The sequence below is a fragment of the Vanacampus margaritifer genome, chromosome 11 (assembly GCF_051991255.1).
Source record: "Vanacampus margaritifer isolate UIUO_Vmar chromosome 11, RoL_Vmar_1.0, whole genome shotgun sequence".
Taxonomy (NCBI): Eukaryota; Metazoa; Chordata; class Actinopteri; order Syngnathiformes; family Syngnathidae; genus Vanacampus; species Vanacampus margaritifer.
Genome location: NC_135442.1, coordinates 7,794,338 through 7,821,286, shown reverse-complemented (window position 1 = coordinate 7,821,286; position 26,949 = coordinate 7,794,338). Strand labels below are relative to the sequence as shown.

At 39.7% G+C, this 26,949-nt stretch overlaps 1 long non-coding RNA gene across 1 annotated transcript in view; it reads left to right on the top strand.

The window, feature by feature from the left end:
- Positions 1 to 1,014: 1,014 nt before the first annotated feature.
- The window catches only part of LOC144060629 (uncharacterized), a 27,336-nt gene continuing 1,401 nt past the window's right edge, over positions 1,015 to 26,949 (top strand). Inside the window, exons 1-2 of the long non-coding RNA XR_013295958.1 lie at positions 1,015 to 1,139; positions 16,450 to 16,506. This is a non-coding gene — a long non-coding RNA (uncharacterized LOC144060629). The remainder of the gene's footprint in view (positions 1,140 to 16,449; positions 16,507 to 26,949) is intronic.

Sequence of the window (26,949 nt, the reverse complement as noted above, 5' to 3'; positions counted from 1 at the left end):
ATGGTGTTCCTTGGAGGGTTGAACAATTGAAGTCTTACCAGTAACACCATCAGATTGCCTCAACGGAAAGGTGTTACTTTTTAATTTTTCAGCATCCCGTTGTACCTCTGCACACTTCTCTGCTGACCTATATTTGCAATCACAATTCCATGAAATTGTATTAGTTCATGAGTTCCAACATTATATTCTATATATTTATATATATATATATACTGCTTCCATTATGGTCCTGTATGTGAATGTTTGATTTATTTTAATTTTATTTTTGCCGTAACTATTGGCACTGACATCAGTATTTTTCCATCCTCTGATTGTTTGGTCAGAGCAAATTATTGAGGATTTTTAAAATTGCAACATGGCTATTCACCTTGTTGACTGCATATATTGTCCTTTCATAAATTCAGGTTTGAACGACCAATTCTACTGGTAGATTATCCCATTCGTGTGGGCAGAGAGCCGTGTTGCTATACTGTCCTGCAAATCTGTAGAAGGGAGCTTACGGTTCCCAGGTGCTGGAAGGGTGAGGAACTGCTGCTTATGAGGGGTGGGGGGCCATGATTGTCAGCAGGTGAGGGTAGCGGAAGCTCAAAACAAGTCATTACAATAACAACAACAGATTATGCTGTTTGGCATAGGCGGTGGAGATTTGTTACATGCTGCTGAACATCCTACGTATGCACGTTCCTTTCAAATGGAAAAATAAACAGGAACAATTTGAGGCTGTGAAGCAATTTAATAGTAGGAATAAAAAGTACAAACTCTGGAATTTGCCTAAAACGGATGCTTCAAACTAAAAGTAAATCCCTAATTATCACCACCTTCTTTCCGCTGTAAAATAAAGTATTAAGTAGTACTCATGCATTACCGCCAGTGGCCATTTTCTTATAGCATTATAAAGAAAGTGGCAGTAATGCACTATATATATATATATGCCAACCGGCCAAAAAGTAGAAGAAGAAATGTGAGAAGAACACGAAGAAGAACATGTACTAGTCGTCATGGCAACTAATGTGTGACGTAAGCTAGCTGCCGCCTTTAGCATTTAGCCACGACATGGATTTACTAATTACAGGAGCAAAAGGCACAATAACCGACCGATTCTACCTATGGCCACAATGAGAAGCGGGATTCTAGTTAAGGTAAGCCATTTTAAACTAAAAAGAAAAACTTTTCCAGAGTTAGAAGCGGTAAAAATGGAACTTGTTCACTGCTGTCAACACAGGGTGCGTTCGGAAATTCACTTTGATACCCTAACGGCAGGTGGAGAGTGTTTCGGAGAGGCAGAGCGCGCTTCCCTCCCATTCATTTCCGAACGCAGCCACTCCTTTTTGGGGGGCACTTGGAGTTTTCGAATGGTCGGAGTGAAACAATGCGCATTTGGGGCGTATTTCTGAACGCACCCACTATGCTTGGATGCCATGTGGTACCACGCTGCCCCTCACAGGTCAGTCTTGGTACTATGACAGACATCCCAAGAAACCTGATTGTTGACTAAGATATTATGTGTATGGTGTGCTGCTTTGGTGGGGTATAATATGATGCACACGATAAAAACCAATAAATAAATAAATAAAATTCTCGTCATGTGGTTTCACATTCTAAAAATTTGTATATGTGTTCCTCACTTTGAGGAATCTTTTCATGTTTAGACTGTGAGGCAAATGTGTTGACGCCGTGCTGCTTCCCTTGAAATCTTTCTCGCACACACGCTTCCATACACTCGCAGCTATGTACTGTATAGGAAGGGATGGGATTTACTGTCTAAAAATGTCCAATGAGGAGGAGGAGGCGGAGGAAGGGATGAGAAGTGAGAAGATTTGTGGAAATGTAGAAAGACAGGCAAGAGACTGAGAAAGGAGGGGTATACACTTCTCCCCTTCCTATGAAGAAAAGAGAAATGAGGGTAGACGCGGGGAAAAAAACATCAGAGGGAACAAAAAGTCATACGGCTGCAGACAAAATCAAATAAGCGAGCGAATGCAAAATTGGCCGCCATTCTGTAAGCAAGATTTATGTATTTGTGCGATGACAGCAACGACCCAGTAAATCAAATATTTCATTTAAGCCTACCTAAAAGGAACAGTTCGATTTTCTTGTTGTGTGAGGGCTCGTCAACGCACACTCACATGCTGGCCTATCTGAAAAAGCGGATGGCACAACAATCTCCAGGGCACAATGCTTCACTCCACCCACTCATCTCTGCTGAGAGAATGGAGAGACGGGGAGAAAGGAAAATAGAGGGGTGGGAGGGCAGACATCTACAGAGAAAACGCCACAACGAGTGCGTATAGACCCACATCTGCAGGCGAGACGGGGAAGGGAAGAAGAGAAGCTCAAGGAAAAGGAGTGAGGAAGAGGAGGAGGATGACACAGCGGAGAGGCGAGAAAGAGGAGTGTAACGTTTGCGTCACATCTGCAGTGGAGCAGAAGTGCCTGACGCCATCAAACGTTTGCTGAATGACAATCTCCTCTCCTCGCTGCTCTCAGGTGGCAGACTTACTCCCACTACTTTTTTTTTTTTCTGGGAGGAAAGCACTTCAGTGTCCTTCAGTGTCCTTGAAACTCCTACGCAGCATGCTAACAATCCCGAGTGACTTCCCGTCTTCTCTGAAACCCCCGAGAGATGTCCAGTCAATACCGCAGACATAAAAACAAACGAGTCGAGTTAATTCGGGATTTGCTGTTTTCGGAGGCCGTTTGAAACCTCGAGTAGAAAAAAAACAAAACCAAATAAACTATCAACAGGTTATAGCCCCTCTAATGATGACGGCAAGGGGAGTTAATTTGAAAGTTGCCAAATGTCATAAGCAGCCCGCCTCTCCGCACGTTGCACAAAATAAAGACGATGATATTAACAAATTGGATGGGAGTGGGAACATTAAATTTTCACCGGGGTCCAGAATTTAATTACAGCTCAAACTGCGCAGCATTATTGTGTGGAAAAATACAAATGATATGATTGGAAATTAAACAGGATGCTTCAAATAATGCCTTCTGAACAACAGTGCTGTGTCATATCATGGAATATGGCGTGTATATAGTCCAGCCTATGGATGCATTGGTTGGTGTTTTTGGTACATAATGTCTTTTAAATCACACAGCATATGATCAAATATAAATAGTACTTAATGTACAGTATGGTAAATGTTGTTATGTTTAGCCCAAGGACGCTTAAAAGTAGGTAGAGATCCAGACGATTTGAAATAATGATAATAATTTAAAATAACGGAACGTATGGTGTTCCACAGGGTTCAATTCTGGGGACCCTGCTGTTTTCATTAGGTTCCATCTTTTTTTTTTCTCCTTTTTTTTTTCTCCTTTTTTTTTTTTGCATGTTCGTGTGTGTAGTCTTGTTTTTGTTACATAGTGGGGCCAACATGTCAAGATTTTAAAGAGTTGTGGGGCCCGCCTGTCTATTTGGAGCCATTTTGCTGGGCCCCACAAGTTTAGCAGTGGTTGTTTTAAAGTTGCATTGAGTGATGGGAGTCAGTGTCCTAACTGCATGATTTGCAATGCCAAGTTGAGCAATTCCGTTCCAGCACAACTCCAAGAAAACAAGAAAAGTGAAATTTAATGTACTCGTGTCAATGTGGCCTGTTTGTTGCGCCGCTACTTCCAAGCACAAACGCCTCGACTGAAGCCACTGCTGCTCGCAGGCTCCCTGTGCAATCCACCACTTGAGTCACCCTGCATGCTTTCCTGGAACTAAGTGTAATTTCTAAATAGCTACTGGTGAGTCAAAAGGCAACAAATGAGCATTAACATTATAAACCGCCCCGCTGTGTCTTGCAGGCGTCGTTAGAGCGCCGGTGTGACATTTTCGAAAATCAGTTGTTTGACGTCAGAGCCACGCTTTGAGGCAATCAATGTCGGTTCATTCTCTATTAGGACTGAGAGACGTTTAGCCTAAATGCCACAAAGAAGACGGCGGTCGCTGTTAGCCATTGGTGGCCCTATCAATGGAAGAGTAGAGAAACAATTTTGTTAATTGAATTAGTCTGCTCTAGGGTCGCCATCATATATTTTTGTATTGACTATGCAGGAAAGGTTTTAAGTAACATCCTCTTATATAAAAATACAGCTTGTCTTTCTTCATTCTGTTTTTCATTCATTTATCGTTCAACTAGCCAACCGTGACAAGAAATCATCACATTCTTTACTTTCAATGCCGTCATGGTTTTCTGCCTAAAAAAAATAATGCGATGCATCCTAATAACATTTTGAACTTGAACGTTTTATTTGTACAGGTCCTTGTAGGTGAGGGGTGTGGAAGCTACGGTCCGGGGGCCATTTGCGGCCTGCCTTCCATTTTTTAGCGGCCCACAAAATATAATCAAAATAATATTTGGCAAGGTTTGCGTTTTAATTTTGTTATAAAAATTGGAGGGTTGGAGAAATTGGCAACTAAAAATAGTAACAAAACTTCTCTTGTTTTGTTCTCTGTTAAAATAAAGTGATCAAGCCAGAAATGGTTTCCTCCACTTTCTGCTCCATGTCAAGGTCCAATTAACGATAATTTAAATTTTTAAAAAAAAAGTCAATATACTACAGATTTCTCTTGTTTTGGTTGTCATTTTGGTGATCAAAATCACTCCAAAATGTGCTTCAAAGCATGCTTGACTCAGTGAGCCATTTTCAGCAGCAAAAAAGTTAATATTTTGTCCAAAATGAATTTGGTTACGTCATTATTTGTCATGTACAATCAATACCTTTTAAATACAAATTTTTCCACTTGTTGTCGACTAGCGATGACATCACCTGTGATGAGGAAGTAGTTAGCGACCAATCATGTCTCAGTATGCTCACCAAACCCAGAAAACAGGTGAGCCATGATTGATCGTTGCCTACTTTCTCAGCACAAGTGATGTCATCTTTAGTCGACAGCAAGTGGGAAAAAAATGTTTTAAAGTTATTAACTCTTTCACTGCCATGGACGTTAAAAGACGTCAAGTAAAAACCTACGGAGGGCCGCCAATGACGTTAAAAGACGTCGTCCAATTTTTAAAAAAAATTTTTTTGAAACGGGTGGAGGAAAGCCTTGGCCAGCTGTGGTGACAGTTTCAAGCAGATCTAGTTAGCCTAATGACTATTTTTGGCCCCTAGATGGCAGCAATGACTCTCTTTTGACAAGATTGGGTAGGCGTCAGTAGAAGACGTGAGGCGGAGCTAGAGGGGACAATGGCTGGGGAAGGGAAGAGAACATGGCGACCGGTTGCAAGCGGCTCACGCTCGAGCAGTTTTTTTCAAAGATGAAAAGCATCGACCAACGCTAAAGAGCACATTGATGACGACGATGATCATCATCGATGATGATGATGGTGACTCCGAGGTTGACGCCGAAGTTGGAAGCGCTGACGCGGCGGCTATGACGACGTCATAAAAGTTCACGGGCTAGCGATGCTAACACCGGAAAACGCGGAGCACAACCGAGTACGCTCAGAAGAAATTGTAACGTCTGCACGCGAAACAGACAATCTAAGTGAAACTTATCTGTTGTGCAAATCCTGCTCCGTCTCCTTGCACGCAGGGCAGTGTTACAAAAAGAAAAACTGTATTTGAAACATCCACATAATTGTAAATAGTACCACAGTTGCACACATTTGTAAATAGTTTGAGAAATTGTTTTGTCAAATTGTTACACTGTTGAATGGAAATAAACGTATTTTGCAATCTAAAAACACTTTTTCATTGTTGGTGGTGGTGTATTACAGAAGTAAAGCACTATTTAGGTGTTTGTGGCATCATTCATGGACAAAAAGAAGTGTAGAATTCCCTAGAGTGCATGAAATAACAAGTATAACAAATAATAAGCTCTTTTTCTCCGCTTTTTGTTTCAAAACAGAGCATTTCGGTGAAACTAACCATTTTCTATTGTTGATTACTGAAGAACGGAATAAGGTAGAAACAAACTTTTTTTTTCTGATGAAAGATGAGAGTTCAATCTTTCATTTGGTAGTATGTGTGTTTCCATAGTCCAAACACAACATTTTCTGTGGACCTTGAAAGATCAGTCAAAATGCTTAAATCGGCTGGCACTGGCGACAACCCGTTTCTGAAAACGTCTGGCAGTGAAAGAGTTGATTATACGAGAAAAATAATGAAGTTAGCACGTTAATTATAGACAAAACATTAACTTTATCGCTGAAAATGGCTCAATGAGTCAAGTATCTCTTGAAACGTTGTGATGTTAATGAATTCATCCTACATCCTTCTATTTTTCTGTATGCGGCCCTTGGAGGAAAAAGTTTGAACACCCCTGTAAGTTTCCCAGTTTTTTCCCCGTCTTATAAGACCTTAATCATCTTTTTAACATTGAGTTCTCATCCGCAGAGGTAAAAAAAATAAAAAAAATAATTGACACACCTATTTTGACAAAGGAGTGGAATGAAGAAATATCTGTTTTTGACTATAAAGAGTATGAAGTAGTGATTAAAAAAAATACGTACCAAAGTAAGCTATAGATGCCTAACAAATGTACTTAAGTAGTCCAGTAATGAAGTATTTGTACTTCCACTGCCCCTCCTCAGCCTTTACTGCACCACTGGGCGCAGTCGTTTTTCGTCCCTTCTCCTCTCCATCAATTCTATCAATTGTGATGTGCAATCAATCACCAGCCCAATCAATCGGTGTAGAAGATTAATCACTTAGGCTGACCTTCAACGCTAAAGAAAATCACATTTGCCGCAGCTCGTTTTATTGCCGTTCTATTCAATTGTAGCACAACTAAAAAAAAAAAAAAAGTCCCATTTCGGCGTACACGTTTGTTGGACAGCTGTCTGCATAACCAGATTGGAAAATGGCAGGCAAGTAAACCGAATACAAATCACGTCTCGCCTAACAACGTGCTGCTGCCCTTTTGTTTTTGAGCTCGAGACGATCACAGATCCGCGCAGAAACAATTCACCTTTCAAGACAAACCAGGGCGGATTGCAAAAGTGATTCTAGCAGCTTCCGCTCATTGCGCGGCTGACACTTGACAGAAAATGACTGACACGAAAGGGCTTTAGTGATTTACACCTCATGCTGAATAATAAGCAAGCTGTTAATATGACAGATGGCTGTTATTTTTTTTCCCTCTCATGGCACGATCTGACGCCCGCGGTGATGAGACAACTCGAGAGACCTTGGACAAGCCACCAATCAAATTATGGTACGGTTCCACCTGTCGGGCACCCTCACGACTCAAAGCTGCTTGATCTATTGGAGGCAGGGAAAGAAACGTAACAAATTAGAGGGAGAATTGGAAATGAAGCAGGTTGGATTTGATGTGAAAATAGGAGGATAAAGGAGGCTGTTGGCACTAGAAGAACCTTCATAAATACAAACTTGCCATAATGTTGCTATTTGGATTCATGCATTTGTCGCTGGCAAAATTGCAATGCTGTAGTCTCTGAATTTTAATGTGTTACACTACTTTTGTGTTCAAATGAATGCACTGACTAAAATGGCAAAACAACTAAATGGTAATAATCTCAATATCTTTTTTGGCAACTTTATAGTTGCTTTAGTTTCAATTTTTGAATTGAACTACTGCAATAGAATAATCTTATATAAATCATTGCAAATAAAACTTTGTTGGTTTATTTTAGGTTGCTCTTGATCATTCATGTATGATCATTTGGTGTGGCTTTCTTTAGATCACAGACGGCAATTTCATTGGTTCCAGTTTCTTTTTAAATGTATTCATTTTAATTTTCCTTATTGTTTGAAACAATATTTTGTTCCAACTATACATTACGAAGTTCAAATCAAAATAATCTACCTGTTCATTTTCGTTTGTTGTCTTCGCTCCATATTTAAAAAAAAATCTTGTTTAATTATTTAAAAACAGATTGTCAATGTTTTCAACAATGTATTGCCACGCCTATTTTTTTAGATATATTTTTTTATCATGAATTCATTAGAACTTTGTTGTGTTAAGATTAAGTTTGTCTCTGTTATGTGTTATTATATTCCATTTTTTTTCCCTTTCTTCTTTTTTATTTACTTATTTATTTTGTCTTTTATGTCTGGTGTGTCATTATAGATTGCCTTGTTGTATTTTTTGTGTGTGGGACCCTCTCGCAAACGAGTAGAAAAAAAAAAAAATTTTGGGGACATTTGTGTGTCTCACACACTCACAAATCAAGCTGTGTTTTTGTGTTAGTACCATGTAATGTCGTATACAACAGGCCCACCAAAGATGTCACAAGACTACATTAAAACGAATGTTGGTTTTCTGGAAAACTCGCCCGCTCTCCTCGCCCGAGATCCCCCACTTTCTCCCTCTCATCCCTCCTCTTGATCCTCCTTCCACTTCTTAATCTCGTCTATCGCTCTGTGTCTAATCTCTCGCTCCTCCTCAGAATGGAGGAGACGAATTAAAGTCAAAAGAACATTCAGGTATCTTCGGCCCCTCAAACATTATCCAGAACACCACACACACACTCACACACATGCGGGTACGCACTTGATACGCTCCATTTTAAGTGAAATTGAGTGTCTTCTAAGGCTACTGCTCATTTTGAAATGGGAAGAAACTTATTTGATAGTCTTTGTGCCTAAAAATACATAAGTATGCACTAGGGAACATAATACGGGATCTAGGGTCAAGAAGTTATACACGAGGGGTGTTCAAACTAGGGCCCGGGATCCATTTGCGGTCTTCTGTCCAATATATATATATATTTTTTATATATATATATATATATATATATATATATATATATATATATATATATATATTTTTTTTTTGTATGTGTGTGTGTGTGTGTGTGTGTGTGTGTGTGTGTGTGTGCGTGCGTGCGTGCGAGTGTGTGTGTATTCATTAGTTCACCTAAAACCTATTAAAAAAAAATCCCATACCGTTCACCTAAACCAAACACTTCCGGCCAGAGTCGTGAGGTCGTCAGGAGACCAGAGGAAGGACCAATTTTTAACTCATTCACTCCCAGCCATTTTCACTGAAGCAACCCCCTTCGTTCCCGGCTGTTTTGCTGGATTTTGACTGATTTTGCCAGGCCTACAGAATATTGTGTTCTATTGCAATAAAAACATGGAACCTACCAAAAGAAAGATTAAAGTCTCTTCTGTTTCCGTTTTGCAGCAATTAGCATTAGAATACTGTATAGTATAGCCAAGTTTTATCATTCTGTTTAGAACTGTGGGTAAATCAGCTTGGCCCTGGTTGATCTCTTATACCCTGCTGCCACCTGCTGGCCGTTTTTGTAATAACTGCCATTGTTTTAACCATTCTGTGCAGTTGAGAGGCTGCATCAAAGCCATCTGTATGCTCTAGCATAAATAAATAAAAAAAAATATATATATATTTATATTTAAAATATAACGTATTTATACGTTTTTGGGACGATATAATGTCCATACAATGTGACACATTTTCATAATTTCGCGTGTACTTGTGTGTAACGCACCTACTTGTTCCCCCCATCGATAAATGTTAAACGGCATGCGGCGAATCCCCCTCCCAGTTTACAAATATTTTCCTGGACTTAATTTGATTCCCAGTCCATTCCGGTCCTCAATATTTAAATCTATTCAAATCTACTTTTACACACGTATCTTCCTAATTAAGACATCACTTAACTGAAATGATTTCCTCACATTTTTCCATTGCCACTCGTTTGCTCGCCGTATGAAGCAAATACTGGATAACAGTCAGATTTCCACAACGCTGTGTAGAGGGGTGAGACATGAGCCAAAGAAGAACACGTTTGATGCAGCTCATGTGCGATGAAAGGAACGTCACTCTCTAAAAGAAGTCTAACTCTCGCTAGGATTTAGATTTGCTTAACTCTCTGCAGTTCTTTGCAGTAGAATTTATACTTTTTTTTTGTTGACACACAAGTGCAAACGTTATTTCTGTTTGTTTTTTCCAGACATCTGGAGCAGGTGTGTGTGTTGCAAATCCATCATTTCTTCCTTAGACCTTTTTTTTTCTTATTTTGCCTTTCTTGAGTTTTCCTGTCAGTCAACAATGCTGTGCTCTTTTTCTGTGTGTGTATGTGTGTGTGTGTTTGAACAAGCAAGCAACTTTGCTCCTTTTTTCCCCCTTTCCCTTTCCACACATTTTATCTTCCTGTGCGCCTGTCAGTCATTTTTGAGCGTTTCTGATTTTCCCTGTCTCTTGCTCTCTGGGTAAGCACCCCTATAGTGCAGTAATGAGGCATATTGGCATGACAGAGCCTTGGGAAGGTCATGTTAAATGGAGGCATTGAGGAGGAAAGAAGATGTGAGTCGTGTGACTGTGAGCTCCTAATCACAAATCAGAATAAATCTGCACTAAATTAGCATAGTCGTCAAGTATCATCCCGTAATGACCTGCGCAAGGGGCGGGAAAGTGCATGAGAGGGAGACGTGTGCAAGAGGAATATATTTGATAACGGCAAGCAATCCATCGTGGACGCCTCCAAAATGAGAGGGAGGCTGCCGACCATGCTTCATTTGAGTCATTATCACCCTCATGATTTAAAACATGAAGCAGCTGTCAGATGGACAATCAGCATGGGAGGGCAACACAGGTGACTTACGGCCAGACTTCAATCGCTCAACGTGACCTTGTTTTAAATGGAACTTAACAATATTAAATAATAAAATCAGAAGTTGCATGTGAATTGAGGTGCAACCCGAGTGGGAAAGAAAATAATAATAATGAGCCAATTGCAGGGCTCATATCTGTCAGAAGAAAATTATGTTGTTGTTTTTTTTACAAATCAATACTTTTAGTTTGTGCCGAAGTTGTGTTATTTATTTTTATACATTGTAACTAATTTAAAGTGTGGAAAATAGCTTGAGAACCAATTTAATAACTATCTTGAACACTTGAACTGTCAGAGAAATGTTGTAAAACTCTATCTCTCCTTTCACTTTACAGGAGCCGTGTGTCATTCTGTCTCCTAAAGATTTCCTTTTTTTTTTTTTTTTTTTTTGACATGTTAGTGAGTTAGATGGTTTTATTAAAAATGGATAATGCCACGAAGGAAAGTGTGTACAAATGAATTAGTCAGCTCATCGTTTTATCAATTGCATCACTCATGGCTGTAAGACCTTTGAAAAAGTTTTGGGCAAGATGATGTAATCACAATCGTTGTCTGGTCGGCCTGAGCACAGACTTTGATGTGGTTTCCTCCAATTTAAATCAATGCCAGTGTAATAAATTCACTATATTTTAGCATATTATTAGTCGATTGAACACCAACTCCAATGATGAAGTGTTTGGTAACTCAAGTAGGATGATGTTTTTTTTTTTTTAAAAAAACTGAAAAAAATAGTGATTTTGACCCGTGAACCTCAGAACTGTGAAGCAGACATGCTACCGCTGTGTTGCCTATATCCTGTTTTCCTTTTGGCAATGATGTAATAACAATTTCTTTTGGGTATGGTAGTTGACCCAAATGCAGGGACTCTTAACGAGACACACGAGGAAAACGTGACAGCTAAAATCTAACGAAAACCAAATCAACAAACACCAATAGTGTACCCAATGCCACTCAGTTGAGATTAAGCACTTTGAGGCAATGCCGTGACCCATTTTGGGATCCAGTAGCTCGTAGCTCGTAAAACGTAAAATCTCCTCTAAATTTTTATGTACACAAATATTGCATGTCATTCACTATATAGACAACAAACATGAAGCAGTGAGATCAATTTTCCACTATTTTACTGAGCTTAATATACCTAACGATGGGAACATTAATGCTAACATGCTAACAAGATCTCCGCTATTTTTTTTATTTCGTCTGTCCTTTCTACCTTTTCCTCAGTTTCTCCTTTGGGCCCTTGAGGTCTCCCTGATTTGTTGGAATTTAGATGTCTCTAGGGTTGGTGAAGGACTCTGGTTAGTGGCCCGGTGGGTGGTGTCTGGTCGGTGCTGGGCTTCGCTTTTCTTTCTATTCTTTGGTCCCTCTTCGGGTCTCCTGGCAGCCCCACGACTCTGGCTGGATTTTGAAGTGTTCGGTTTAGGTGAACGGTATGGGAATTCTTTTTTTTTTTTTTACACGCACGCACGCACGCACACACACACACACACACACACACACACACACACACACACACACACATACAAAAAAAAAAAAAAAAAAGGGAGAACAATGATGATGACATGTCAAATGATCAATACTGAGCTCTCCCCGGAAAGAGAAAAAAAAAAAAAGATCTCCGCTATTTAAAGTCGTTAGCGTGTGGCTGTTAGCAAGTGCGCAACCACATCAACAGGTGAAGGTCTTTTCTGGCCACAAAGTTAGAGTGATTCCACAAAACTACTCAACCCAGTGAAATTAGTTCCCACCTGATTCTCAGGTGTTTTTTTGTTGAGACACCGATGGAGCCCATTCACTTCAAACTGCCTGACCCTTGTCATGAAAACATCAGAGGCTTTCCAATGTCAAGGCAGTTAGCGAAGCGGGGCAGGGGCAGCTTAACCTCAACAGAGAGACTGTTAGAGTGCAAACAATAAAATTGGAGTTGATTTGAGTGTTTGTCGAGACCCCGCGGTGCTGAGATGGCTCTCTGCGTGAGGAGCTCTTTCGAGGCGGTTGAGTGCGCACACCTTTTGACTGAGTGCTTTTAATTTTAGCACGTGTGCTACAACTCACACTGACGCAATGAGTGGAAACATATTTGCAGTTGAAATGGAAATGGACGGAAGTTCTGCCGGACCCAACAAAAGAGCAACTGGTTGTGTTGCTTTCACCATAACTGTTGTAAGAAATATAACGAGATTTTCAAAAAAAAAAATCAGGAGTGGGGGCTCGCGCCGCCGCATTAGCAGTCTCCTTCCAGCTGCGGAATCAATGTCAGATAGCACAGCTGCCACTCAGCTATCGAGGCCATGCTGATAAATCCATGTGGGCCGAGTTCTGTGGGGAGGCTGTAATAGTGTTAATGGGACGAGGGCCCTCCTGCAGTCGCTGTGATTAATGTGGAGTGAAAGTCCCCCTGGTCCGGCCAAGTGTTCACCTTTTGTTCCCCGAATAAAGAGGTCTGAAATGGAATCCGCCGGGGCAAGTGAAGCGAAACTCCTGCGTAACTGCTAATAATGTTGGGTTTCTTTCAATCAGCAGTCAGTTTTGAATATCATGCGCGATGTATTGGAGCTAAGGTCAAATCAGCACTTTGTTGTTGCTTTTCACTCAATGCAGTGAAATAAACCCATCCATCAATTTGTCCCCATTAGGATCATAGGTGACCTCCAGCTAAGCGCTAACCGAGGACGACCACATTTTCAGTTAAATATTCAATAAATTTGACCATAATGGGTTTCCTTAATGTGATAATGATTTTCTGTTTACCTGTAGGTTTATTTTGCTTCTGACTATATAAGCAGCACGGTCCACTACTCCGAATTGGCTGCTGTTGTGATTTTGTCAGATTCAAACACACTGGAAGTGCATAAAAGGAGGACGGGGGACATGAGTCCTCTAAGTTCCATTTCCAAGGTCATTTTGTCTCATGTCTGTTCTATGGCCTCGGCTCTTCTGCTGGGGGGGCTTCATGGGTGTCTGTCGCCTCATATGACAGCACATGATGGACACCTTCGAATTTGAGGGGAATTCTTCGTGATGGCGGTAAAGTTCAAATCCATTTTGGGTTTTGTTGACCTTGATGAATGATGGTAGTTCAACTGTGTGTTTTGTTAAAATGAAGTTACAGTGCCTTGCGAAAGTATTGGCCCACTTGAACTTTTTGAACTTTTGCCACATTGAGACTAAAGGCGGACTCTATTTATCAGTATCAGCCATTTAGGTCAACATTGAATCATTCAGAAATCATCAGGGAACAGGAGTCTGGTGGCTGCACTGAGAGAAAAGGGGGTGAACAATTTAGCATGACCCACTTTCCAGTTTTTATTTGTAAATTGTAAGTTTAATATATCATATAAATTCTATTCTACTTCACGGTTGTGTCCCATTTGGTGTTGCTTCACCCCACCCAAAAAAATTTCAATATATATATTTTTAATTTTTGAAATATTTACAGTTTTGATTCGTGCACTGTTTTTTTTTTATACAAATAAACTTGTGTAAAATAAAATTATATAATTCACAGACGTGCTTTGAGTTGGTCTTGAACGAAAAAGGCTGCCAACTTTTTTTTTTTTTCCCAACTTGGATGGTGCGCAGACTATTTTTGGCAGACAAAAGACAACAATGGAACTTGTAGATTGGAACCAGCGATAACTGTTATCTGCATGCATAGAAATGAATCCTCTGTGATTTTAACTTAGGCAAGTTGAATTGATTTAAAGGCTCTGGAAAAAAGCAAGTATGATACTTTGACGAATCAGGCGGCTGCAGTCCAAGCAGGACTGTGATGGTTTTATAAAAAGAAAAGAAAATAGATAAAAAGGTTGATTAACTCAATGCTCATTAAAGACACATGATTTACATCGAATATGTTTGTTTCTTTCTATGTCATTATTTTTAATGACCCCTCACAGGAAATATAATTTCACAGCTATTATATGTATGCAACATGAGTGGGAGGTTGACAATTTTGTTCATTCCTCTGCAGGATATTGTTTTACATGCAACAGCATTACCTATTGAATTTGAAAACATTATATTCATTTCAAATGTAGGACGCAAGCTCAGCTTAGCATGTTTAAATTCGGAATTGAGCGACTTGATCAATAAATTTGGAACTAGTCTTACAGTCATGAGGAGCAATTTTGTTTTCAGTTTTAATACGTAGCCGGCAGTTGCAAATAGTCTATTATCTGCTGCATGATATCAGGTCTGCATGCTTTTATATGGAGGCAATTCGCTGAAAGAATTCTAATCACTCATGTATTTGCATGCACAGCACAGGTACAGCAGCACCATGCGCGCCATGTGCTTGATAATGTTGCTCAGGCAGCAGATGGGAGGAAGATTGCGCATAACAACATGAGACCAATTCCCAGTCCACTGTAGTTCTATAGTCCGAAATGATGTCTTCCAGGGTTCGGGTCGATTTCTGATTGACTGATCAATGATATCTAATGTGGCATGTGATTCCCGAATGTTGGTAGAATTCCATATTGTACAACTTCAGCTGAAAGTCTACACACCCCTGTTTCTATAAGACTGTGTTTTGGGTTGGGATGGTCATGGGGTCCTCTGTAACTGTTTTTGGGTTGAATCATGGGGTCATTGTATTGGCATGATAATGATATATTAGTCACTCTTGTTTTGTAATGTTGCTATGCAGTTACTATGTCCCTTAGGATGATAAGATCAGTTGCTATGTTCCTGTAATTGTCACTCTTAGGCTTTAGGTTCGGTATTTGTGACTCTTATTTAGTGGTATAAGCCTTTATTCTGTTATAGAATTGTGCCCTAGCGATAATTACTGAGTGACACTTTTATCAGTAAGTCGAGGTCTCTTAGCCGAGGTTTCCCTCAGCACGGTGAGGTTTGCTATCCTTTTTTCCAAGCAAGCTGCCTTTCATGTGTTTTGCATCCAACCCTGCTTAAGGTTCTTTGTTAAGGTTTTTTCCGTCAATTGTTTTCTTCGAGGCCATCTGAATCCAGCTCTGCTCTCTGTTGTTCCTTTGTATTTTTGGATAATAAGACTCACGTGTCTTGTCTACGTCCTAATTCTGCTCCTCACTTTGACACATTTAGTACTAGATTGTTTGATGTTTACATTTTGTTTTATTTCATGTGTGCAAGATTAAAAAAAAAACACTAAGTATTGTGTAGTAAAAATTCAACAAAAATCCACAAATCAAATACAAGTACTGTATAACAGTCCACAAGCTTTGAATTACAATAAGAGTAGTCCATTTCTGAATTTAGATGCATCACAATTGTAACATCGAAACTAGGATCCATCCCTTATTTGCCAAGTTGCAGACTTCTAAAGTCAATATGTGGCTTGAATGTACGAAATTAATTGTTAAAGACGAAAATTAAGGACATTTAGCTTTACTTCCTTTTGTAAGTGTAAAATGCAGTTTCAGTATTAAGGCATTTTCTTTCTTTTTTATTCTATTACAGCAAATGTTTTTTAAATAGTTTATGTTATTTTATCAGTTTTCCTTTACTCAAATAACCTCGGTGTGCACACTTTCTTCTAACTGAGAATGAAATCTAAACGGCTGTGTTCAGATTAATCGAATCAAGTGTAGCGTCTGATTAACCCTGAATAAATTTCTAGTCTTTGTCTGTCATTTTGTTTTAATTCTAGCAGAAAATCTGACTGCTATTTCGAACTGTTTATAGTTCTATACAACTACAGATCCATCTGAAGAGGAAAAAGGCTCAAAGCACGAGGGACAAAATGTCAAGAAACCTAAAATGCATTTTTTTGAAATTTGGACGACAGTAGTGCAATGCGTCTATCTTGTTTAATAGTGTGCTTGCGCTACACGACAGTGGCGAAATATAAGAAAACGCAGTCTAGTGTAAATAACGACAGGTTCTCCCCAACTTTCAACCGTGCTTTCCCTCTTTGTTTTTGTTTTGGCAGCAGCCCCGAAGAGGATTCTGCAGCAAGGAGACGCACTGACTCTGCTTTCATAACCAAGTAATGACAAACTCACCAGAGCGCCCTCCATGCATGACTCATAAACGATATTATTTTTTTTTTAAATGCTAATGAACTGAAGATTATACAGCGTGAAGAGCGAGGTCGAGCAAGGAAGAGTGAGTTTGATGCTAAAAGCAGAGAGAGCAGAGCGAGCGAGTGCTCCTCTATATCTCGCTTGCTCTTTCTTTTTTTGCCGAAGCTGACAGTCACGCTTTCCCACTGAACGTATGAGATAGTTTTCAAATAATCTCTCTTTACCCGCTTTAGTATTTATGACTTTGCGATGACTCAGAGCGGGAAAAAGAGGGAGTTTAGATGGCGAAGCCTGCAGCGTTGCACCCCCCCACCAATACCCCCCCATTTCTCTGCTATGTGTGGTAGTGTGAGAGGGCTAAACAAGGTTAAAGAGAAGGTCAAACACAGATGGACTCACTTAATCGTTCTCCTGTCATTCTGGCCGTGTGAGACAATGTCCCCGCAGGACACACTCAATTATTAGTCTAAGCGGAATACGCCATGTCTTGTATTTGATCACGAAATTTGACTTGAGCAGAAGGGGAAGGTGAGACAGATTGATGGCATCTTGTTGAGACCCTATTTTCCTATTCACCTCTTTCCCTTTACATTTTTCTTTTTATCTTGACCCAATTTTCTCATTCTAGAAAAATGGTTTCAAATCTCTCATGTTTAAACATGCCCCCCTCTACTCTCCATTCACCCATTCACACAATTCCCTATTTTTCCATCTGCCGGTGCTGTGGTGAAGGTTATTTCTGTGTTAGAGGTGGGGGGGAGGGGCCGATGCAGTTTAGCGTAACTGTTGTCCCGGATAACAGCGGGGAAGACGGACGCACGAGTGATAAGAGCTAGGAACGGGAAAAGACAGGGGAAAAAAATGAGAGAGTTACAGCAGACCCTGAAACGTCTGTCAGCACGTTGAGGAGGACGCCATGTTCTCATGCATGTCGATTTATACAATTGGTGGCAATTAGCGGTGTTGATAGATATACTCAGGGTTGGGAGGGTTACTTTTAAAATGTAATCCGTTACAGTTACAAGTTACCTGCTAAAAAATTTAGCTAGTAACGTAATCCAAGTACCATAATATTAAAGTAATGTAACTGGATTACTTTTGGATTACTCCAATATTGAGTATGCTCATGAAGACAAAATAAAAATAAATATCACCACAATATATATTCTATACAATGTGCCCCTGCTATTTGTGGGCGATAGGGACCCAGGCAGCCTACAAATAGTAAAAATCCTTGTGTAATTAGAAAGCATGTAGGCTATTGATTGATTGATTGATTGATTGAAGGCCATATGCTGTCACTAAAAGCAACCACACCTCACAGTTTGATAGATAGATAGATCGATAGATAGTCATCCAATGCAGATGATGATGCGTGACATCACATTATGGCTAGCGGGCTAGCTAGCAAGAAGCTACAGCGCGTAGCAAATGCCGCTGGACTCTTAGCTCAAACTTTCACTCCGAGTAAATTCCAGTGAATACCGGTCGCTATTTCCTCCTCCCGTCCGTGGAGTTTTTTCAAACTGCACGACTACTCAGTTCGTTCGTTCCCGCCTCCCCGGCATGTAGCAACGGTCCCACTCACGCGGGCATGCATACACTCTCTCTCTCTCTCTCGCTCGCCCTTTTTCGCACTCTCTCATCGTAGAAATTGTAATCCCTCGAAGTAATCCCCATTTTTAATAAATGTACCTGTAATCTGATTACGTTTTTTTCCTGTAACTGTAATGGAATACAGTTAAAAAATTGTAATCTGATTACGTAACGGTGGTTCATGTATTCCGTTACTCCTCAAACCTGGATATGCAGTATGTATTAAAAAAAGGTTACAAGATAATCCTTCAGAAAGCTTTGTTGTGGGGAATCAGGCTCAGAATCGTCACAATTACCTTTCTGTGTGTTTTGGGCTTTGTACCGCTACCTTATAAAAGCGGCTGAAACATGCCTTGTGAATTGCTCACCACTTTAGAGACATAATCTTGTCTCATAACACCACCAGAGCGCTCGCACCTGTCTGCTTTGGCTGCTCTGTTCAAGCAATTGCACGCGTACGCAAGCTGTTATACAAACCTCAACTGAAATAGACGCCTCCTTTTATTTGCTCTTTGTCTCAAAATGAGGCAGTCTGAGAATTACCAATCTGAGCCTGGGTAGCAAATCGATCAATGTTCAAGGGTTGTGAAGGTGGAAGTTGTCTTTACCTCAGATCCTCTTTCAGTGAGCTGTCCTTCTGAAAATGGAATTGAAGGACAAATGAATAACAATGATGACGATACGTCAACAGGGCAACAAAAGCAACGGGAAGGACTCATATCTCTGTAATCTGTAATATTTAAACAATCCAATACCTGCATCTTTGCATATATCTATACGTATATTTTAATGTTTACACTAATTGAACTATTATTACTGTCAAAGTTGAATACTCGTTCCTTTTTTTAAATAAATTGTCATTGTTTTTTTTATTGTTCTTTTGCCTACCCTCTTTTTCCTTCAGTATTTCATTATTTTAAATTATTCATTATTTAAATGGGTCATTAATTAATCATTATTTAAAATGGAGGGAGACAACAAACAAAGTAGAAATGTCCTTACTACCGTCGTTTTTACTGTGCATATGACAAATAAACGTTTTCTTTTTTTTTCTTTTTTATTCTTCGGACATGGAACGCAAGGAGTAAAAAAATGGCTGTCATGGCTGAAAGGCCTGTTTTCTCGGGAGTTCGCGGCTACGTGAACTTACTTTTCATCGCCTCAGAGACTTCTTCAGTGAAAGAGTTTCGCACTTGAGCCGTCTTGTCTCACCGGGATGAAAGGTGCGATCAAAAGGTTGGGCAATTCTCTATTTGCCAGTCAGTCCTGTTGAGTCAAGGAGACGGGTCGGGCTGTTGCCAAGGAGACCAGCCAACTCACACTATGCATGCAGGACAAAACTAATTTATAACCGAGTCAAAGCTAGAATTACAACCAAATGTAAAGTTGCTGGAACCACTCCCTATTCAATTTCTCGATTTAAATGTCCTCTTATTTTCTGTTTCACTGTGACAACATAACTGCTGTGAAAAAGGTCATTAAAACAGCAAAAGTCATATTTTGCCAGTGCTGTATGTTTTTTTTACTGATATCTTCTAAATTACACAACCCTGTCCGTCTTCTGATCATCCCGAACAGCTCGTGGGCTTTGCACAACTCCTTGCGGGACAGTCAGTGGGGTAACCTTGGCATTTACGCAGTAATGAAAACAATCATGGGAAATATGTTAATGCACCCGCTGTGGTTTTCTGAAATAAACTGTGATCTTTAAAAAAGGCCAGATGCTCCTGTGAGTAATAACCTCCAGCAGATGAATCATTTCCCCATTAAGGTGCTGTAGTTGACCCCTTCACGCAAAGCTGTTTATACGCAACTGAGTACAGATTATGCATGATAAGCACACAGGTACAACTTCATTAACATGCGCTAAGAATTCTAGTCAAATCAAAAACAAAAAGTGATATCCCCCACTGTAGACTAAACCTGAACTAATTATTACACAAATGAGTGGAACAATTCAAGTGTATCCAATATGGCTGCTGGGTTCATGCTGATAATGAATGTGCGTAAAAAGTTAGTCATGCAGTAACCGCAGTGTACAGAATACACTGCAAATGAGATGCACTAAATGGCGAATAACACATATTTTACAAGTTAAATGTATTTTAATGGCGGAATATACTTGCTGTGATTATGAATAAAAGAACATTGCACTTTGTTAGTTATGTTTTCATTACAAAGCACACACGCTGTGATGTTATATCGTGCTAATTTGATAGTTTTATATATTTTTTATATTTTATTTTTATATATATATATATTGTTGTTTTTATTTCCATTTATATATATTTTTTCTTTTTAATTATTATTTTTTTAATTTATATTTTTACATCTGGTTTTCTTTTCACTTTTATTCATTTATTTATTTGTTTAGTTAGTTATTTATTTTTTAAAGTTTTGGTCCTCCATAACAAATCAAATTTTGATGATGGCTAAATTTGTCATTAGCACAAATTAGTTGTCACGATCCAGCATAATATTTGAGCGATGAAGAATAAGCTTTAATTTTGCGCAGTACCTTTTTGGCCTCTAGCGACTCGGGACTAGTCAAAGCTGGCAACGCGAGGCTAACCGCGATGTTCGTTTACTGCTAGCTTATTCTGTAAATGTGTCGAGGAGATCTTTTTGAATGATTTCCATTGACAACTGCCAAGAGACAAGCTTTTTATTTGCCCGCTGCTGCTTCAAAGGCCATGTTGGGGGCCTTTTGATAAACAAAATTTAGATGTCACCTTCAGTGTGGCTGGTGTGCGTGCCTTCAACAGCTACTCGTTAGCGGCGTCAACGTTGTGAAAAATCACTTTAATAAAGAGAAGCAGTTGGCTGGATTTGTTCCTTACGGCTTGCCTAACAGTTGTGCATGACGTCAAACCCGGCGCGTTTGCTCCTCTCTTTTTTTTTCAGGGGGAGAGCGCATGTGAGAGGAGACTTGACAACAATTTGGCTGAAATATGTCTGCCGGACAGCTACACCCTCCTGGTGTGTGTGCCAGAAAGAGAGAGAGAGACACTGCATTTAGCCATGCTAAGGGGCAGGACAAAGATACAAAAACAGAATCGATTGCAAGTGACAGAGAGGAGGAAGGGCAAAAAGTCGTTATTAAGTAGTGAAGTGTATCCTGCGCTCACTCACTGTCAGCATTCGGAGCGCGTGAAAACCGACAACGAACATACGTGTGTGCGGGCGTCAGTGTGTGTGTAGCCTACAGGGCAGACATCATTGTCCGCCGTTCAATACTGCTGTCACATGGCCATGAATTATGGAAGTGTCTGAAAGTGACAAAGCGCGGCTTACAGCCAAGAGACACTTTTATTGAGTTTTGTTGTGTGTGTGTGTGTTTGCATGAGGTCATGTCAGCCACACTTTCAATAAAAAGACACGGAGCAACCTCTCTGTCACAACACACCGGGTCCTCCTGTGCTCTAATGAAGATGTTTTATATTCAATGATCGCAAGTACCGGTAGCTGTTAAATAATATTGGAAAGAGCTGAGGGCTAGCCGTCAACGTGACGACAGAGGAGCTGTTGTGTGACGTTTTGCAACAACCTCCACATGATGCTGGGCTACACAGCAGTCTTTAAACCAAAGTGTCAACTAGCTAACGCTGAGCGCCAGGAGATGTCGCGTTTAAGCGCATGCTGTGAAGCTAGGTCAACAACATTGCTAGCTGGATTGTTTCAACCCTAAGAAGTCATTTGCGGCACGTTCAAAGTATGTAAAGCGCTACAGCTAGCTTGCAGGAGCAAACAAAGTAAAATAATAATAAAATATTTGATTTAAAGGTTTTATATTGATAAATATTGATTGTGAAATGCAATGTTATTGTAGTTGTTTGGAGATGATGTTTTAGAAGCTAAAGGTGTTTCTTGTAGCATAGCTAAATAGTATTTTTGTACATTATTTTATGACGTGATGGTGTTATTAAGAGATGGATTTCGTCAATTAAGTCCCCATTAATGGCCCAGGTGTGAAAGTCACCACCTGCCACTAGTGGTGTGTGATACTGCAAATTTTGGTATCGATTCGATACCAAGTAAATACAGGGCCAGTATCGCCGATACTGATACCGATATCGATACTTGTTGAAAATTATGTTGTTGTTTTTTTTTTAAATTATATATATATATATATATATATATATATATATATATATATAAATACCGATATCGATACTTTAAAAAATATATATGGTGTGTATATATATATATAACCTTTTTGAACAAAGGACAAGATTAGGACAAAGTTTATTGATAAATAGGAAATACTTTATCAATGCCACCCCCCGCAGAATCATTACACCCTTAACAAAAAAAAAGAAAGTGCACAAAGATCATAGAAAAATAAATTTACACAAATACTTCATCATATACTGTTTATAAACTACAAATACAAAACAAAAAAATTCTGCATTCATGTCTTTTTTAACCTAAATAAACAAGATGTTAAGATGATCATGCAAAAACAAATATAAAACATAAAACAACATACCCCCCCCCCCCCCCCAGATTTTTTTTAAATGCGTGTTTATGCAATCTACTACAAAGATGAGATGCTAAGTCACGTCACGGCACACGATCAAAACAAAGGAGGGGAGGAGGGAGAGCGGGAGCAAGTCTGCCTGTGGCTACTGTGACATGTTATCTGTTTGACCAAACCACAGCCGTGCATTAAAGAGCCAAACTGAAACTAAACTACTAGATCGATATTATAGTACCAGTATCGATCTAATATCGATACTGACTTGGTATCGATAATATCGATATTTTTCACTTTTTTTGAAAACTTTGGAATGAAAATCTACTAAATTTACGTCACACAAAGAACTGAGAGCTTTAATAAGTGTGACAACACGCGCACGCACACACACTCACAAACAGAGAATGTTCCCTGAAATGGCTCAACGTTGTTATCAGTGGCATCCTGGAGCTAGAGGGTGCGAGGGTGCGTGACTTCCGGAATAAATTTAGCGTGTCCCCAAAGAGTGTTGTACTCTCACACATACTCAAGTGAATGTAGACAGGTGAATGCATCTTCAGTACTTCCACTCACACAAAATACACACTGTTACGCACACGGCCTCAAGTGAGCCTCGTGTGTCATAATACACATGAGACTTCTTGTTCTCAACTTTTCATCTTCTTCCTGGAGGATACATGCATGTAGGATAAAAAAAAACTAACATGTGGAGCCGTACCAATTACACGAGATGGTTTTCCATTTAATAATACATTTACAAATTCCTCAGAGAGAAACAGGCGAGATGGCTTAAAAATGCATCATGGGTCGCCCGCTTGAGCTGACCCCGAGCCATCAGAGTTATTTTGGGATTGTATGTTTCTCTGGCTTCACTTCAGGGAGAATGAAGGAGTGTAGACGTCCTCAGCTCACCTACAGTATATGCACCCCCTGTCTCTGTCACAGTTCCCTATTTTTATATAAGTGCTAGCTTAACACAAGCATCCATGAAACCTGCTCAATTTGAACCCGAGGCTGCAGCAATAATGGCTTCATGAGATGAAGACGTAAATGGAAGCGATGTAGGGAGGGGTGGGAGGGTTTGTTACGCACCTTCATCTCATCTCCAGTGAAGGAGAAGACATGGACCATGTCTAAATCATTGACGAAAGTAGGACGAAAGCAGTGGGTCAGTACTTGAAGAGCTGCTCTCACATCTCATGAGTCAAGACACTGAAAATAATAGCAAGGTTTGAAATAAGCGATTTTCATCGAAATTCACATTTTGCACATTGAATAGCAACACTCTACTGAGAATTTAAATTTTTATGGTTTTTCTGATTCACGGACTGGGCCCCAAAATGCTTCACTGTGCTGAATGCAAATGTAATAAATAAATACAATGAAATCAATGCAATCTTTTTAAAAAAAAATTATTATTTTTTTATTTTTACAACAACGGTGCGCCCGTCATTAACAGTCACCCATCCTCGCTGTTTTTCGCTGTTCGGGTACTATGTAAGCGAGCTCAGTGCTAACGCCACACTAGCTAGCTAGCAGCAAGCTTCAGCTGGCTAGCTAGTGTGGTTTAAAACGTTACTAAGTCACTCTTAAGTCAGTATACCACCTCTCTGGCGGCAAATAAGCTGCACTTCTGACAAGTATTGTTTTCACGAATGCATGATGAGACATAAAGTAAATAAAAGATGGAGAGACCATGCTAATTGCTAAGCTAAAATTGACAGGAGAATGTGAAACGCCGGAATTAAGTGCTTGAGTTGCTGGTTGACAGATATTGTTTTCATTTTTTTAGATTAATATCTTGAATGTTCCTATTTAGTGTTAGAAGACTATCTTTGCCTTCCGCGTGTTCGTTGTTGTTCGGGTAAAGAGATACAGACTGGAGATCGACGAACAGGTCCTTCGAAGGATTTATTTTACAGAATATTCTGGACACAAGCAAGTTTACAGACAAATGGCTGCAGTGCCTCTCGCAAGTGTGTCTTTTCAGTGGACTCACAGCATTCTTATACTATCTTGAAGAGCAGTATCATAAAACCCCCAAATCCTAGCCCAAAGTTAAAGTGGAAGATTGGCTCCAGGTCATGACCCCAGCGAGGTCAAGCACTAAAATGGATGTTGCCTTACTGTATGAATTGGTTCTTTTTACAATCAAATACAAAGCGGAGAAGCTGTCAGTTTGATGATGTCACATTTTCAACTTTTTTTGGGAAGGAGCAAAAGTCTTACATTGTCTCATCTGCTTTCAATATGAATGAATGCTTAGGCATGCTAAGGTATTAGGTTCAATAATTCAGATGGGGATTAATTTGAGATCATATTTGAAATAACGTGAAAGGTTCCACAAAGAGCGAAAGAAATAAAAAATAAAATCCGAGTTTAATGTAAGACATATGCATATGCAGCCATTAGTGTCAATTTGTTCTATCAGTGAGTCTCTACACAGGTCAAAGTGTCGCCAGCCTCAGAACTTCATCCTCGCTCATTACGTTGATTCTTTGTAAAGCTGCCCTCGTGGATTTGACATCATTCTCATTTGCGGCGCTTGGAGGTCTGATTAATTCATAATTATCGTGAGAAAGGGAAGGAGAGGCAACATTTGCAGTCCACTGAATACAGAACAAGGATCCTTCTCAACAATGAACTCTGAAGGTTGATTCTAATCAATTTAAATCAAAAATGCTCACATTTGATATCTCTTATCATGCCTGAATACATTAATAAGATATTTCATTGCATTGCAGGATAGTTGATGTTTTGACAAAATGTCCAGCTTCTTCTGTAGAATTTTTTTGCCAGAAAGGTAATTTTGGTGGGATGACTGGGTGTCGTCGTTCTGTCAATTCCGTCTCTCTTGGCTAAGAATAAAACTGGTTGTGGTACTAGTACATGTTGAGCAAATGTAAACATAGATGATATTCTGCTGTACAACTGATCATGCTATGTGTGTGTGTTGTTAAAAAAAATCGAATGGATTTTCTTCATTTTGGCCCAAAATGTTAGTAAAGTGACAAAATGGGCACCACCACTTTTTAGCAGCGCATGATATGTTATGTAACTAAAAAACACATACATGTGAATTTTGACATTCTCTCTCTCTCTCTGCCCCTCCCTCCATCCCTCCCTCCCTAATTAAACCTGCAGTGCAAGCTGTGCTGTCACATTTCCCCCGTTCCATTTCTCCAAAGTACTACTTACTACATTATGCAAATGTGGATCTGTCAATCACGTCGCTCTCTTTTTTATTATTTAAGCCTTCATTGTTGAGTCAGAAACAGCCGCTATCGATATTGCATATTTGCAGGTACTGTCTGTACGTCCTCAAGCCGGGATGCCAATTTCATCTCGTATTATATTTGACAACTATGAGGTAGCTCATGCTTCCCAACTGTGGAACACGCTAGTGCGCGTGCCACTGAAATTCAAATAACAATCATTAGACCTTAAAAAAAAAAAAGTTTGGTTATTCGAACCCTGACCCTGAGCTGAGCATCTGCTAAAATGAGTGAATCAAGCAACACAAAGTTTTAGATCAAAAGGAAGACGTGAACGAAAAAAGTCTCTAATTGCCATCTCTTTTGATCAGTTGAAATTAATTGACTTTCAAGAATACAGAGAAAGTGTTAGCAGACTAAATTCCATGAACAACCGCAGCACTCAGTGTTACGGTGAAATATTTATAACTTATTAGGAATTCTTCTCTGGATGTGGACGATTGAAAACCCAGACAGCAAAGCCAACCGCCCCCCCCAGACTGTCGCATTAAAACAAGTCCTCACTTATGGATGATCCAACTTCATGTCACAATGTCCAAGTTGATATGCTGATTAGCCTCCTTTTCTGTTGTGCGGCTGAAACCAAAAAATGAGCCAAATTAATCCAAAAATGGCCGCATCTATAATCTGAGAATGGTAAGAGGTTCAGAAAGGATTTAGGATTGAGAGATAAAACTTGACATCCAAGTGAGTTCATCATCTTAGTGAAAAAAAAAATACGAATGAAGAAGAGCCAATTGAATTTTATGGTTACCGGCAACTCCCAACGGTAATGCAAGAACAAGTGACGTTAATTAAGAGGGGGAAAAAAACACTCAAATACATTTGAAGTTCCTTGAGCGTGAGTAAGAAGTGAACTAAATACTCTCATTACACAGAATAGACACAGCTGGGTAGAATGTACGGCCAAGGAGGGAGATGATTGGTTGACACGGAAGAAGCAAGGCATCATCAGTGCTTCGTGAAGCACTTGCAATATTTTTGACTCCTCCAGATGGCACTCTTGGTTTCCATTTCCATTGCAATAGTCTTTATCTTCAAACCGAGAGAACCATCTA